At 41.8% G+C, this 16,781-nt stretch overlaps 1 long non-coding RNA gene across 1 annotated transcript in view; it reads right to left on the bottom strand.

Moving 5' to 3' along the window:
* Positions 1-4,279: 4,279 nt before the first annotated feature.
* LOC134485571 (uncharacterized) overlaps positions 4,280-16,781 on the bottom strand; it is a 32,535-nt gene continuing 20,033 nt past the window's right edge. Inside the window, exons 3-4 of the long non-coding RNA XR_010063697.1 lie at positions 7,459-16,472; positions 4,280-6,408 (exon numbers count right to left, since the gene is read on the bottom strand). This is a non-coding gene — a long non-coding RNA (uncharacterized LOC134485571). The remainder of the gene's footprint in view (positions 6,409-7,458; positions 16,473-16,781) is intronic.

Below are 16,781 nucleotides of genomic sequence, written 5' to 3' on the forward strand. Positions count from 1 at the left end.
TCCTTATGGGTGTTCCCCTCCCAACCCTCCCCCCATTGCCGCCCTCCCCCCATAGACTAGTTCACTGGGGGTTCAGTCTTAGCAGGACCCAGGGCTTCCCCTTCCACTGGTGCTCTTACTAGGATATTCATTGCTACCTATGGGGTCAGAGTCCAGGGTCAGTCCATGTATAGTCTTTAGGTAGTGGCTTAGTCCCTGGAAGCTCTGGTTGCTTGACATTGTTGTACTTTTGGGGTCTCGAGCACCTTCAAGCTCTTCCAGTTCTTTCTCTGATTCCTTCAACGGGGGACTTATTCTCAGTTCAGTGGTTTGCTGCTGGCATTCGCCTCTGTATTTGCTGTATTCTGGCTGTGCCTCTCAGGAGCGATCTACATCCGGCTCCTGTCGGTCTGCACTTCTTTGCTTCATCCATCTTGTCTAATTGGGTGGCTGTATATGTGGGGCAGGCTCTGAATGGGTGTTCCTTCAGTCTCTGTTTTAATCTTTGCCTCTCCCTTCCCTGCCAAGGGTATTCTTTTTCCTCATTTAAAGAAGGAGTGAAGCATTCACATTTTGATCATCCGTCTTGAGTTTCGTTTGTTCTAGGGATCTAGGGTAATTCAAGCATTTGGGCTAAAAGCCACTTATCAATGAGTGCATACCATGTATGTCTTTCTGTGATTGGGTTAGCTCACTCAGGATGATATTTTCCAATTCCAACCATTTGCCTACGAATTTCATAAACTCGTTTTTTTGATAGCTGAGTAATATTCCATTGTGTAGATGTACCACATTTTCTGTATCCATTCCTCTGTTGAAGGGCATCTGGGTTCTTTCCATTTTCTGGCTATTATAAATAAGGCTGCGATGAACATAGTGGAGCACGTGTCTCTTTTATATGTTGAGGCATCTTTTGGGTATATGCCCAAGAGAGGTAGAGCTGGATCCTCAGGCAGTTCAATATCCAATTTTCTGAGGAACATCCAGACTGATTTCCAGAATGGTTTTACCAGTCTGCAATCCCACCAACAATGGAGGAGTGTTCCTCTTTCTCCACATCCTCTCCAGCATCTGCTGTCACCTGAGTCTTTGATCTTAGCCATTCTCACTGGTGTGAGGTGAAATCTCAGGGTTGTTTTGATTTGCATTTCCCTTATGACTAAAGATGTTGAACATTTCTTTAGGTGTTTCTCAGCCATTCGGCATTCCTCAGCTGTGAATTCTTTGTTTAGCTCTGAACCCCATTTTTTAATAGGGTTATTTGTTTCCCTGCGGTCTAACTTCTTGAGTTCTTTGTATATTTTGGATATAAGGCCTCTATCTGTTGTAGGATTGGTAAAGATCTTTTCCCAATCTGTTGGTTGCCGTTTTGTCCTAACCACCGTGTCCTTTGCCTTACAGAAGCTTTGCAGTTTTATGAGATCCCATTTGTCGATTCTTGATCTTAGAGCATAAGCCATTGGTGTTTTGTTCAGGAAATTTTTTCCAGTGCCCATGTGTTCCAGATGCTTCCCTAGTTTTTCTTCTATTAGTTTGAGTGTGTCTGGTTTGATGTGGAGGTCCTTGATCCACTTGGACTTAAGCTTTGTACAGGGTGATAAGGATGGATCGATCTGCATTCTTCTACATGTTGACCTCCAGTTGAACCAGCACCATTTGCTGAAAATGCTATCTTTTTTCCATTGGATGGTTTTGGCTCCTTTGTCAAAAATCAAGTGACCATAGGTGTGTGGGTTCATTTCTGGGTCTTCAATTCTATTCCATTGGTCTATCTGTCTGTCTCTGTACCAATACCATGCAGTTTTTATCACTATTGCTCTGTAATACTGCTTGAGTTCAGGGATAGTGATTCCCCCTGAAGTCCTTTTATTGTTGAGGATAGCTTTAGCTATCCTGGGTTTTTTGTTATTCCAGATGAATTTGCAAATTGTTCTGTCTAACTCTTTGAAGAATTGGATTGGTATTTTGATGGGGATTGCATTGAATCTGTAGATTGCTTTTGGTAAAATGGCCATTTTTACTATATTAATCCTGCCAATCCATGAGCATGGGAGATCTTTCCATCTTCTGAGGTCTTCTTCAATTTCTTTCCTCAGTGTCTTGAAGTGCTTATTGTACAGATCTTTTACTTGCTTGGTTAAAGTCACACCGAGGTACTTTATATTATTTGGGTCTATTATGAAGGGTTTCGTTTCCCTAATTTCTTTCTCGGCTTGTTTCTCTTTTGTATAGAGGAAGGCTACTGATTTCTTTGAGTTAATTTTATACCCAGCCACTTTGCTGAAGTTGTTTATCAGCTTTAGTAGTTCTCTGGTGGAACTTTTGGGATCACTTAAATATACTATCATGTCATCTGCAAATAGTGATATTTTGACTTCTTCTTTTCCGATCTGTATCCCCTTGATCTCCTTTTGTTGTCTGATTGCTCTGGCTAGAACTTCAAGAACTATATTGAATAAGTAGGGAGAGAGTTGGCAGCCTTGTCTAGTCCCTGATTTTAGTGGGATTGCTTCAAGTTTCTCTCCATTTAGTTTAATGTTAGCAACTGGTTTGCTGTATATGGCTTTTACTATGTTTAGGTATGGGCCTTGAATTCCTATTCTTTCCAGGACTTTTATCATGAAGGGGTGTTGAATTTTGTCAAATGCTTTCTCAGCATCTAATGAAATGATCATGTGGTTCTGTTCTTTCAGTTTGTTTATATGATGGATCACGTTGATGGTTTTCCGTATATTAAACCATCCCTGCATGCCTGGGATGAAGCCTACTTGATCATGGTGGATGATTGTTTTGATGTGCTCTTGAATTCGGTTTGCCAGAATTTTATTGAGTATTTTTGCGTCGATATTCATAAGGGAAATTGGTCTGAAGTTCTCTTTCTTTGTTGTGTCTTTGTGTGGTTTAGGTATAAGAGTAATTGTGGCTTCGTAGAAGGAATTCGGTAGTGCTCCATCTGTTTCAATTTTGTGGAATAGTTTGGATAATATTGGTATGAGGTCTTCTATGAAGGTTTGATAGAATTCTGCACTAAACCCGTCTGGACCTGGGCTCTTTTTGGTTGGGAGACCTTTAATGACTGCTTCTATTTCCTTAGGAGTTATGGGGTTGTTTAACTGGTTTATCTGTTCCTGATTTAACTTCGATACCTGGTATCTGTCTAGGAAATTGTCCATTTCCTGAAGATTTTCAAGTTTTGTTGAATATAGGTTTTTATAGTAAGATCTGATGATTTTTTGAATTTCCTCTGAATCTGTAGTTATGTCTCCCTTTTCATTTCTGATTTTGTTAATTTGGACGCACTCTCTGTGTCCTCTCGTTAGTCTGGCTAAGGGTTTATCTATCTTGTTGATTTTCTCAAAGAACCAACTTTTGGTTCTGTTGATTCTTTCTATGGTCCTTTTTGTTTCTACTTGGTTGATTTCAGCTCTGAGTTTGATTATTTCCTGCCTTCTACTCCTCCGGGGTGTATTTGCTTCTTTTTGTTCTAGAGCTTTTAGGTGTGCTGTCAAGCTGCTGACATATGCTCTTTCCTGTTTCTTTCTGCAGGCACTCAGCGCTATGAGTTTTCCTCTTAGCACAGCTTTCATTGTGTCCCATAAGTTTGGGTATGTTGTATCTTCATTTTCATTAAATTCTAAAAAGTTTTTAATTTCTTTCTTTATTTCTTCCTTGACCAGGTTATCATTGAGTAGAGCATTGTTCAATTTCCACGTATATGTGGGCATTCTTCCCTTATTGTTATTGAAGACCAGTTTTAGGCCGTGGTGGTCCGATAGCACGCATGGGATTATTTCTATCTTTCTGTACCTGTTGAGGCCCGTCTTTTGACCAATTATATGGTCAATTTTGGAGAAAGTACCATGAGGAGCTGAGAAGAAGGTATATCCTTTTGCTTTAGGATAGAATGTTCTATAAATATCCATTAAGTCCATTTGGCTCATGACTTCTCTTAGTCTGTCGACATCACTGTTTAATTTCTGTTTCCATGATCTGTCCATTGATGAGAGTGGGGTGTTGAAATCTCCCACTATTATTGTGTGAGGTGCAATGTGTGTTTTGAGCTTTAGTAAGGTTTCTTTTACGTATGTAGGTGCCCTTGTATTTGGGGCATAGATATTTAGGATTGAGAGTTCATCTTGGTGGATTTTTCCTTTGATGAATATGAAGTGTCCTTCCTTATCTTTTTTGATGACTTTTAGTTGGAAATTGATTTTATTTGATATTAGAATGGCTACTCCAGCTTGCTTCTTCTGACCATTTGCTTGGAAAGTTGTTTTCCAGCCTTTCACTCTGAGGTAGTGTCTGTCTTTGTCTCTGAGGTGTGTTTCCTGTAGGCAGCAGAATGCAGGGTCCTCGTTGCGTATCCAGTTTGTTAATCTATGTCTTTTTATTGGGGAGTTGAGGCCATTGATATTGAGAGATATTAAGGAATAGTGATTATTGCTTCCCATTATATTCATATTTGGATGTGAGGTTATGTTTGTGTGCTTTCATTCTCTTTGTTTTGTTGCCAAGACGATTAGTTTCTTGCTTTTTCTAGGGTATAGCTTGCCTCCTTATTTTGGGCTTTACCATTTATTATCCTTTGTAGTGCTGGATTTGTAGAAAGATATTGTGTAAATTTGGTTTTGTCATGGAATATCTTGGTTTCTCCATCAATGTTAATTGAGAGTTTTGCTGGATACAGTAACCTGGGCTGGCATTTGTGTTCTCTTAGGGTCTGTATGACATCAGTCCAGGATCTTCTGGCCTTCATAGTTTCTGGCGAGAAGTCTGGTGTGATTCTGATAGGTCTGCCTTTATATGTTACTTGACCTTTTTCCCTTACTGCTTTTAATATTCTTTCTTTATTTTGTGCGTTTGGTGTTTTGACAATTATGTGACGGGAGGTGTTTCTTTTCTGGTCCAATCTATTTGGAGTTCTGTAGGCTTCTTGTATGTCTATGGGTATCTCTTTTTTTAGGTTAGGGAAGTTTTCTTCTATGATTTTGTTGAAGATATTTACTGGTCCTTTGAGCTGGGAGTCTTCACTCTCTTCTATACCTATTATCCTTAGGTTTGATCTTCTCATTGACTCCTGGATTTCCTGTATGTTTTGGACCAGTAGCTTTTTCCGCTTTACATTATCTTTGACAGTTGAGTCAATGATTTCTATGGAATCTTCTGCTCCTGAGATTCTCTCTTCTATCTCTTGTATTCTGTTGGTGAAGCTTGTATCTACAGCTCCTTGTCTCTTCTTTTGGTTTTCTTTTATCCAGGGTTGTTTCCATGTGTTCTTTCTTGATTGCTTCTATTTCCATTTTTAATTCCTTCAACTGTTTGATTGTGTTTTCCTGGAATTCTTTCAGGGATTTTTGTGTCTCCTCTCTATGGGCTTCGACTTGTTTATTTATGTTTTCCTGGAATTCTTTCAGGGATTTTTGTGTCTCCTCTCTATGGGCTTCTACTTGTTTATTTATGTTTTCCTGGAATTCTTTCAGGGATTTTTGCGATTCTTTCAGGCATTTTTGCGATTCCTCTCTGTAGGCTTCCACTTGTTCTCTAAGGGAGTTCTTCACGTCTTTCTTGAAGTCCTCCAGCATCATGATCAAATATGATTTTGAAACTAGATCTTGCTTTTCTGGTGTGTTTGGATATTCCATGTTTGTTTTGATGGGAGAATTGGGCTCCGATGGTGCCATGTAGTCTTGGTTTCTGTTGCTTGGGTTCCTGCGCTTGCCTCTCGCCATCAGATTATCTCTAGTGTTACTTTGTTCTGCTATTTCTGACAGTGGCTAGACTGTCCTATAAGCCTGTGTGTCAGGAGTGCTGTAGACCTGTTTTCCTCTCTTTCAGTCAGTTATGGGGACAGAGTGTTCTGCTTTCCGGCGTGTAGTTTTTCCTCTCTACAGGTCTTCAGCTGTTCCTGTGGGCCTGTGTCTTGAGTTCACCAGGCAGCTTTCTTGCAGCAGAAAAGTTGGTCTTACCTGTGTTTCCCGGGGCTCAAGTTCGCTCGTGGGGTGCTGCCCACGGGCTCTCTGCAGAGGCAGCAACCAGGAAGACCTGTGCCGCCCCTTCCGGGAGCTTCAGTGCACCAGGGTTCCAGATGGTCTTTGGCTTTTTCCTCTGGCGTCCGAGATGTGTGTGCAGAGAGCAGTCTCTTCTGGTTTCCCAGGCTTGTCTGCCTCTCTGAAGGTTCAGCTCTCCCTCCCACGGGATTTGGGTGCAGAGAACTGTTTATCCGGTCTGTTTCCTTCAGATTCTGGTGGTGTCTCAGGCAGGGGTCCTGCCGCTCCTGGGCCCTCCCCCACGGGAGCCCAGAGGCCTTATACAGTTTCCTCTTGGGCCAGGGATGTGGGCAGGGGTGAGCAGTGTTGGTGGTCTCTTCCGCTCTGCAGCCTCAGGAGTACCCACCTGACCAGGCGGGTGGGTCTCTCTCTCTCACAGGGTCTGGGGGCAGAGAGAGTTTATCATTCTTGCGATGGTACACAATTTGAAACTTATGAGTAGTCTATTTAGAAACTATGAGTTTCTATTGCTGTGATAAAACACCACTGACTAAAATCAACTTAAGGAGGTATGGTGGTTTGAATGAAAATGGCCTTCACAGGCTCATAAGGCATGTCACAATTAGGTGTGGCTTTGTTGTGGGAAGTGTGTCATTGGAGGTGGGCTTTGAGAACTCAGATGCCAAGCCAAGTCCAGTGTCTCACTCTCTTCCTGCTGGCTGCAGACTTAGATGTAGAACAGTCAGCTACCTCTCCATTGCCATATCTACCTTCCTGCTGCCATGCTTCCTGCCATGATGACAGTGGACTAAACCTCTGAACTGTAAGCCAGCCCAAATAAACAGTTTCCTTTAAGAGAGTTGCCATGGACATGGTGTCTCTTCAAGGCAGTTTAAACTCTAGCTAATCTAGGAAAGGGTTTATTTTACTTAAACTTTCTCATCTCAGTTCATCACTGAGGGAAACCAAGGAAGCAATTCAATCAGGGAAGGAACCTGGGAGTGCTCCTTACTGACTTGCTCAGCTTGTTTTCTTAGAGCACCCAGGATGACCAATCCAGTGCTGACACTACCCACAGTGAGCTGGGCCATTCAACATCAATCATCAATCAAGAAAATGCACTCCAGACTTTCCTAGAGACAAATCTCATAAAGCATTTTCTCAATTGAGAGTTCCTCTTCCCAAATGACTCCAGCTTCTGCCAGGTTGACATAAAAATGACCAGCACAATTGACTTCTTGTCAAGTTGATATACCAATACATCACTTATTACCCATACCCTCTCCTGTCTTGGTCATCCCTGAGATCTCATATTAATATCAACATCACAATGTAAGGCATTTCAACTTTTGAAAGTATCTGTCTTTAAAAGTTGAAACTTTAAAGGTTCAGTCTCTTTAAATATCCAAAGTCTTTTTTGTCAGAGTTCAAAACTTCTCTAACATATCCATTTTCTAAAACATCAGTAGTTTCTGTAAAATAGTCAAATCACCTTAAAATTTCAAAATCCTTGTAAAAGTCCAAAATCTCTTAACTGTGGGTTCCTGTAAAATACAAAAATAAGTCACATACTTTCATATCCAAGAGGGAATGTCCAGGGAACAGTCACAATCATATCAAAGGAAAACCAAAACACAACACTATAAAGGCCAGTCTCAGATTTCTAGGACTCATGATCGTCTAGGCTCCAAAGGTCCCCATAGCACATTCAGCTTGTCCCCTGGGCTCAGGCTTGTTCTACTCCACAGCTGTTGCTGTTCTTGACAATTTTTTCATGGTTCTGGCATCTCAAAAATGCTAGGGTCTTCTGCTGCAACTGGGCTGAACTTTCACCAACAGCCTTTCTTGGTTTGTCTTCAAGGTATCAAGACTCAATGTCTAGACATTCACGATCCCTTCAGTCCTGACTTCAACTGTAACTAGAGATAAGCCTTCCTGAATGGCCTCTGCTGGCCTCTCTTCAGGAACTCTAGCCTTGATACACAGTTCTGTGCCTCAGCTTCTCTTCAGGACCCCTTCATGACTTAAAAACCAGTACCACCTGGGAAAATGTTGAAGTACAACCTTGGCAGCCTCTGGAACGAAGCTTCTCTATGCTCCTCATAGCTTTCCCATAACCCTTAGGTCCACCAGCCAGGAATGGCATCATCAACAATGTGCTGAACCTTTCTACATCTGTCATTATACAGGCAAATCTTAAGGAGGCATTTTCCCAGTTGAGAGCTTCTTTCTCCAAATGATTAACACTTGCCAGCACAGTGAGTTTTTTCTGGAATTTTCCATTTAATAGTTTTGGATCATGGTTGATGATGGGTAACTAGAACTAAGAAAAACAAAACTGGATATGTGGGGATGCTTTATACTAATACAGATAATTTCTCTTTATACTTTGGATTCCTTGTTCCATCTCTTTGATTCTGTCAAGTAACTGGTATTACTTAAAAAATGAACAAGAGTGAGAGAGTTGCCAAAAACAAGTCCAGGAATCTTACTACATCGGCCTCCCCAGTGCTGGAATCACAGGTGTGTTTCACTACAGCTAGATTTTTTTATGGGTGTTAGGGGTCAAATTACCAACTGAGTCATCTCTCCAACCACTTGCTTATGATGTCACTCCAGAAGGCAGAGAATCACTGACTAACCGATGTATTACAATCTTAGGGTTTGCTGCTGTGAACAGACACCATGACCAAGGCAACTCTAAGAAAGACAACATTTAATTGGGGCTGGCTTACAAGAGGTCTGCTTTGATGCATAAAATATGCACCTCAGTCCCAGGGTCTGAAACCAAACATCCTAGCCTTTTGTTGATTATAAATGACTAAGTGACCCCATAATAGACCATAACACATTCTGCTGACATTGGGGTGCAGTTTTGGAGTGTGAGCAAAAAGCTGGAATGTTGGCCAAGTCCAGGAAGAGCTGCTTGTTTCACTGCTGTCCAGCCTGTGGGACCATTTTGAGGTAAGAGTGTGCAGGACTAGTTGAAGAAGTGGGTGAGACTGGGCCACAGCACCTGTTGGTAACTGTGTTGGAGATTTTCTGGTTGCAAGTACTGAGAAAACACCTGGATGTTAGGGACAGAGGATAGGAATTTAGGGAGAAAAAGGGTTTTGGTGTACATTTGAAATTTAGGCTCACACTCTTGGGAATTGAGAAGGGGTGGAGGGTCCCAGGACCAGAGTAAGAGAAATAGATACCACCCTTAGGAATAGGTAGGTGAGGTCAGAGTGGGGGGGGCAGGCTGTTAATTGACAGTACTTATCTTGAGTCCCTTTGACTTGTAAGAGGCAGAGTCAAGTAGATTCCCTGAAGCTTAGAAGGATCTTTTTAAATTCACAAAAAGACAAATCTTTCATACCTTGTATTTACCAACCCCAAAACACCTCCCTAGATCTTCAAACACTTTCTTAAAAGTTTTCATGTCCTCAGAACTTACATAAACTTTTCCTATCAAATTATTTAGCATGAGACACAGGTGGCTTTATCTAGGTTAACCCTCCCCACAGAGACCCAGGAAGGATATATCTAAATGTCCTATGTGTCAATTAAAATGATAGACTTACCCATTACCCAGACAGTTGCCCCACTAGGTTCCTGTGATGTTGATATCTTTGTTAGGGACACAGGTCCCAGGGGAGGATCAATCTGCAAGTTTGAGAGGCCTTCCTGTAGAGGAGGAACTTAGGAGACTGACCTGCTTTGTCTTAAGCAACGCTAGTTAGGAGTGTCTGGTGTCCCTGTTTGTCCATAGTTTAGGCCTGGCCTCACCAGTAGGCAAGGCAATGGAGCAGTCTTTCTCAGTGGTTATTGTACCCCAATCCAAGATACAATTCATAGACCATATGAAGCTCAAGAAGAAGGACAACCAAAGCGTAGATGCTTCAGTACTTCTTAGAAGGGGAAACAAAACACTCACAGGAGGAAATACAGGGACAAAGGGACTGAAGGAAAGACCATCTAGATACTGCCCCATCTGGGGATCCATCCCATATGCAGCCACCAAACCCAGTTACTTTTGCTGATGGCAAGAAGTCCTTGCTGACAGGAGTCAGATATGGATGCCTCCTGAGATGCTCTGCTAGAGCCTTATTGTTACAGATGAGGATGCTTGCAGCTAACCATTGGGCTGAGCACGGGGACCCCAATGGAGAAGTTAGAGAAAGGACTGAAGGAGCTGAAGGGGTTTGCAATCCCATAATAACAACAACAATATCAACCAACCAGACACCCCAGAGCTCCCAGAGACTAAATCACCAACCAAAGAGTACACATGGAAGGACCCATGACCACATATGTAGCAGAGAATGGCACTGTCTGCCATCAATAGGAGGAGAAGTCCTTGGTCCTGTGAAGGTTCTTTTCCCCAATGCAGGGGAATGCCAGGGTGTTGAGGTGGGAATGAGTAGGTGGGAAGGGGTAGCATCCTCATAGAAGCAGGGGGAGAGGGGAACGAGAGAGGGCAGAATCAGGAAAGGGGATAACATTTGAAATGTAAATACATAAAATAGCCAATTAAAAAAAAGCAAAATAAATCTTAAACTTAAGATGCTGAAAATGACAGAGACTCCCAAATCTCAGCAATGACACCCCTAAGGTCTCTAAGAAGATATGAACAGCACAAGAAAGGGCCAAGGCAATTCTTATAAGGACGGTACTTAACTGGGGCTGACTTACAGGTTCAGAAGTTCCGTCCATTATCAATCATCAAGGTGAGAACACGGCAGTGCCCAGGCAGGCATGGTGCAGGAGGAGCTGAGAGTTCTACATCTTCATCTGAAGGCTAGCAGAATACTGATTTCAGGGCAGCTAGGATGAGGGTCTTAAAGCCCACACCCACAGTGACACACCTACGCCCAACAGGGCCACACCTCCTAATAGTGCCACTCCCTGGGCCAACATATACAAACCATCACAGGCAGCTATGAATAGGAAACCCAAGAATCTAGTAGTTGCTCAGTTCCACAAGGCTAGTTGTTTCAGCTGGTCTTCTGTATAAGCTGGAATTCTGAAGAAGTGGGTTCCAACAGATGTGCTGGCAAGTAAGTGCAAGCAGAACAGTGAGTCTGCCTTCTTCATTCATCCTTATGCAAGCCTCCAGCAGAATGTGTGGCCCAGATTTAAGGTGCATACCACCACACCTGGATTTGGAACTTGCTCTGTCCCAGGCTGGCCTTAAACTCAGAGATCTGCTTGCCTCTGTCTCCTTGAATTAAAAGAATGCACTATCTTGCCTGGGTTTAAGGTTTTCATGGCCACTGTGCCTCAAGATCTGGATCAAAAGTATGTGTCATCCCGTCAAAATTATGGCCAGAAGTCTGTATCTTCCAGACCCTCCATTTCTAGATTGTCATTCATTCCAGATGTTGTCAAGTTGAGAACCAGGAATAGTCATCATAGTCTACATGTCAGTTTTTGTGTCACTGCCACGCTGTTTTGTTACTATAACTTTGTAGTATAGTTTGAGATCAGGTGTTGTAATACTGCCAGGATTGCTTTGGTTACTTGGGGGTCTGTTGTGTTTCCACATGGGCCCTGGAATTTATTATGAATCATTTGAAAACAAAATACACACTGATTTAAGTCTGAATATGCATGTGTGCAGATGCTCACAGAATACAGAAGTCTCAGAAAGCCCTGAAGCTTGAGTTACAGATAGTTGTGAAATGACCAGCCTGAGTGCTGAGAACCAAATTTGGATCCTCAGAAAGAACAGTCAGGGTCCTAAGGGCTGAGTCACCTCTCTAGTCCCCAGGATTAATTTTTGCAATTCTGCAAAAAATGAAAAAAAGATTGGGATTTTGACATGGATTGTCAGTCTCTAGAGTTCTCTTAATACAGCATCTTCACAATATGAATTCTACCAATCTAAAAGCATGAGAGGTTTTGCCCATCTTCTGCTCTTTTTTCTTTCATTTCTTTCTTCAGTATTTTAAAGTATCTTTTCTTCCTTTCTCTTTATTTCTCTCTTTCTTTTCTTTCTTACCCTTTCTTCTTCCCCCTTCTCCTCTCCTCCTCTTCTGCTCACTCTTCTCTCAATCCTCTTGCTCCTTTCCCCCAACCCCATCATCATTACCTACCCCACTCCTTCCTCCTCTCCTCTTCATACAGAATCTCAGGTAGTTCAAACTGGTTTTGAATTTGCTTTGTAGCCAAGGATGGTCTTGAACTCCCTGTCCTCCAGCCTTTCCCTCCAAGTGTTAGCATGACAGACACATGGTGATTGTATCACCATGCCTGTGGTCTATCTTTTTTAATCCAGACTTTTTACCATATTCCATGGAATCGGCTTCTAGTCTGTCTTCACTGACCTCTGGCTTTTAATTATCCACCAAAACCATGGTATTTATTTGAGTATTACATTGGTGTGATGGTTAATTTTAGGTGTCAACTGGACTTGGCATGAAGATGCTCCCACATTTTGACCAACATGGTTTTAGGTGTATTTGTGAGGGTGGTTTTAGGCGATATTGTCATTTGAAATCAGTAGTTCAGTAAGATGGATTGTTTCTTTTAATGTTAATATATCTGATCAACTGAAGCTTGAATAGGACAAAGAGCTGGCCTTCCTATAAGGAAGAAGGAACACTGGCTTCTAAGCTGATGAGTCCTTGATAGAACCCTGGCTTTCAAACCCAGGACCACACCACCAGTCTTCCTGGCTCTCCCCCTTTTTACAAACTTTGTGACCCCCTAAGGCTTCATAATCATAGAGCCAATTCTTTCTAAGTATGTATATTTTACAAATGTAAGTGTTACATTGTATATGTTCAATAGATTAGATGACCGATGTTCTTTGTGGTCTGTGACTACTGCAATTAGTAAAGACGGACTACTCATTTTGGTCCAACAGAAGCTCCCCAAAAGTATTAAAGCAAAACAATAATGCCTCAGAAAATTATATGTTCTGTGGCTTCTTGTCAGTAAAGACTGAAAAATGTTAAGCCAGACCAATAGTTATTCCGTTAAAATTGGTGTGGAAACCACATGGGCTGTCTAAAGGGCATCTTGGTGGCCAGGGTTTACCAGCTGACAATCTAGCAGGAGAAACTAAAGCATCGTCACATTTTTAGCTTTCCGGGGTGATTCCAGTGCACAGCCTGAGTTTGCTCTCTGGTATTCTGACAAAATAGAATTCACTCCTACCTGGTCGGAGGGAAATTGTCAACAGAGAGGAGCAAAGCAGGTGTCTATGGCACTCAAGGTCCTGCTCTAGTACTTGTGTAAGGTATTGGCTCTCTATCATAATTGGATATCTGCAAAAAGACATTCAATAGTCTTGATGACTTTATTTATTAATATCAAATTGTCCACAATTCTGACTTCTTTCATGAATACTATAGGATTAAATCATATAATTAACTATTCTAGGATACCTACTTGATTTTTTTTAAATACCAAAAACAAGTGACTGTCTAAATGACTGAAAAGAACCAGTCTTCTAACAGTAAGACTACGTTCTTTTTTTTTTTTTTTTTTTTTTTTTTTTGGTTCTTTTTTCCGGAGCTAGGGACCGAACCCAGGGCCTTGCGCTTCCTAGGCAAGCGCTCTACCACTGAGCTAAATCCCCAACCCCTAAGACTAAGTTCTTAAGGAGAACCTGCATTTGGCATTTAAAACACACAGACAACCTCTCAGTCCATAGGTTCCCATCAGGCAACAGTTTGCCAGGCCTGAGACACTTAGAGAGAGAGAGCGGGAAAGCAAGGCGTGGTGGCTCATGCTTCTAATATCAGCAGCCAGGAGGCTGAGACAAGAGGACTGTTGTGAGTCTGAGGTCAGCCTGAATCCTTACACAGTGAGCTCAGGCCATGCTGAGCTACAGGGCATACATAACTCAAAACAAATGCGCACATACACACACTCACACACACACACACAAACACACACACTCATGCACACATACATGTGCACACACACTCATGCAGCATGCATACATATGTACACACATAGGTGCACATTCATGCACATACACGCACACACACACATGGACAAGCACACAAACACACATGCACATACATATGTATGCATGCATGCACATACATGCATACGTGCTCGAGTACACACATACACTCGCACACACATGCATACATGCAACACACATGCACTCACGTGCACATACACACACACACACACACACACACACACACACACACAGAGGCTAGATCGCCGGGAGATGGAGGATTATTGCTCTTGAGTGGCCATTAAAGTTCAATTCCCCTGCCACATGCCTCTCCCTCCACTCAGTCAGCTCCTCGAAATGACTTTTCTGATTTACAGGGCAGAGGAGGGGGTATTCATTTCCTGTGTATTATTCCATTAGTTACTAATATCTGAAATCAGACTGGAAGGTGGCATGTGCTGAAGGAAAGGACAGGGAAGAAGCCGTAATTGCATGCATTTGCTCTGTTGGCTGCATGCTAGCTTGTTCTGCCAGGGGACTCAGTTCATCGGGTATCTTAGGTGACAGATCCTACCGAAGTCACGTATCTCAACTGTGAGAGAGAAGAGTCCCTTTATATGTTTTCATTTTATGTGCCAGCAGAGGTAAGTCCTAGGACTGGTCACTTTTTTAAAATGTACTAGGAATCCAGAATGTGAATTAGCGTGCACTGCTATGTCCTTCCTAGGCTGTTCCTCGACTTGCATTCCCACTGAGACGAGGGTTTCTTCAGGAAGTGGTGTGTCTCTAGTTAGATCGAGCAGGGTTAAAGGGATGGCATTTATTAAAAAGCACGCTAACACAGGCCACGGCTAGCTTTTAGAAAAAAATCAGGAAATGATGTAAACTCCACTTCTGGAGAGGTATACCCTGACTAGAGGACAAGCCACACCCTCCTATGCTGGCAGAGAGCAGTTACCTCTTACTTATTGGTACTTGGATTAGCAAAGCCTGAGCCAGGGCAGGAAGTAGATTTTAAAATGGCTAAAGAGAAAAGGCTTACGGTTGATAGGAGCTGTGTGTCTTGTAAGTAATCATAGACCTGAATGGATAAAAATTGTTGGGTAAAATGTTAAGACGGCCATTTCAAATGACCCATATTTCACAAAACAAAAAGCAACCCCGGTTGTGTAGTCCATTAGCCATGCTTCAGAGGGAGAAGGGGAACTGGCTTTTGGTCAGAAGCATTTCACTATCTTGTGTGTTTTATTTGTTGTCCTGTCTCTGAAATTTACATATACTGTTTAAAACTTCTCTTCTCTGGGGCAAAACGATGTTTCCTGTGTGCAGAGTATAAGTTATTATATTTGTACACATACAAGGAATCTTAGATACCCATTAGCCAGGTATATAGCAGATTTTCTCCGTTCTCCTTTATCCTGAGGACTGAAGCTGGTTTTCTTAAATCATTGTATGCTTGGGCCCAGAAAACGAATCCTCGCGAGTCGTAGGACCTTTAGTATAACTATATCCCCTTGCACTGAATTTATTTCCCCCAATTTCCTTGCAGTTGGCTGAGCATATTTGACCTGGCTTTGACCAATCAGAATAAGTGAATTGTCAGGGTCGCCCTGGATACTATTTCGCTTTCTGACAAAGGTTAGATATTTCAGGAGACTTTCTGAAGGTGTTCCTTGTCTGTCTGTCGTATTGATGTTAGTGCTTGCAGCTCAGACCACTTTGTGGTCGGTGCCCATGAGATGACAAGGGTGATGGAAAATGGGAGGACGAAGAGAGCATCCAAAATGCTGACTAAGTGCTGAGAGCATCTAAATTGCTGACTAAGTGCTGACATGGTTGAGTCCCTCAACCAGCCTTCAACTGCCCACCACTACACTGTTATTCAGTGAAAAACAAAGACCATTTTAATCCGGCGTTTCTAGATCTTCTGATGTTTGCCACGTCTTAATCAATATGATCACTGACCTGAGTTTTTATTATCATCATTCTGCAGTAGATAGGATTTCCCTTCAGCCTGCCTTGTTCGCCTTTTTATTTAGTTTGATAATCATTTTAAATGGGTATTAGCCTCTTTAGGAAAAGAAACAGAATTTTCCTCCCATAAATTCTAATAATACCTGAAAGAGTAAACTAGTTCTATGTCAACATTAACCTTGAACATGTTATAACGGTCATTTTTAGTGAGTGAGTCTGGCAAGTACTTTGCATCTGAAAGGTTGGTACCATGGACTCAGCAGTGTATTGTTTCCACGTTGATGAATGGACAGTGCTGTGTATTTTTTTCTAACGATAATTTTTTATTTGACTTCAAATTTTACAAAGTGCTTTCGTGTATGAGTTAAATTGATTCTCCCAATATCACAAGGTGTGTGTTACTTTTAGCTTTGGCTTACAGATAAGGACATGGAGACCGGGGAAAACTAAATGTCTTCCTCCTATAATTCAATTAATAACTCTAAAATCTTGGATTTATATCAAAGCCTATATTTTTTCCATAATAGCTTGTCATGAAGAGCAGTCACTTGGAGGGATCTGAGTTTCTTGCTTTTAATCTTCAGTCCAAACATCCCACAATGTGTTTTTAATATGTCATAATAAATATCCTTAAATGAAAAAAAAAACCATGTGATTTATTTGTCAAGTTAATAACAAGTCACTGGCCTTAAGGGAAAAAATAATATACGTTTGAGTATAACTGGTCAGAAAAAAAGAATTTAAGCCCGAAAAGATGACCAAGATACGACTCGCAATGGTGATTTCTCTTAATGTGTTGTTGCCTAAGTCATAAACAGGAATTAATCACCCAGGCCATAGACGCTTTAACAAACCGGTTACTGATCTAATCATCTACAGATCTAGAAACATTGTCATCCTCTCTCTCTCTCTCTCTCTCTCTCTGTGTGTGTGTGTGT

The sequence above is a fragment of the Rattus norvegicus genome, chromosome 2, assembly GCF_036323735.1.
Source record: "Rattus norvegicus strain BN/NHsdMcwi chromosome 2, GRCr8, whole genome shotgun sequence".
Lineage (NCBI taxonomy): Eukaryota > Metazoa > Chordata > Mammalia > Rodentia > Muridae > Rattus > Rattus norvegicus.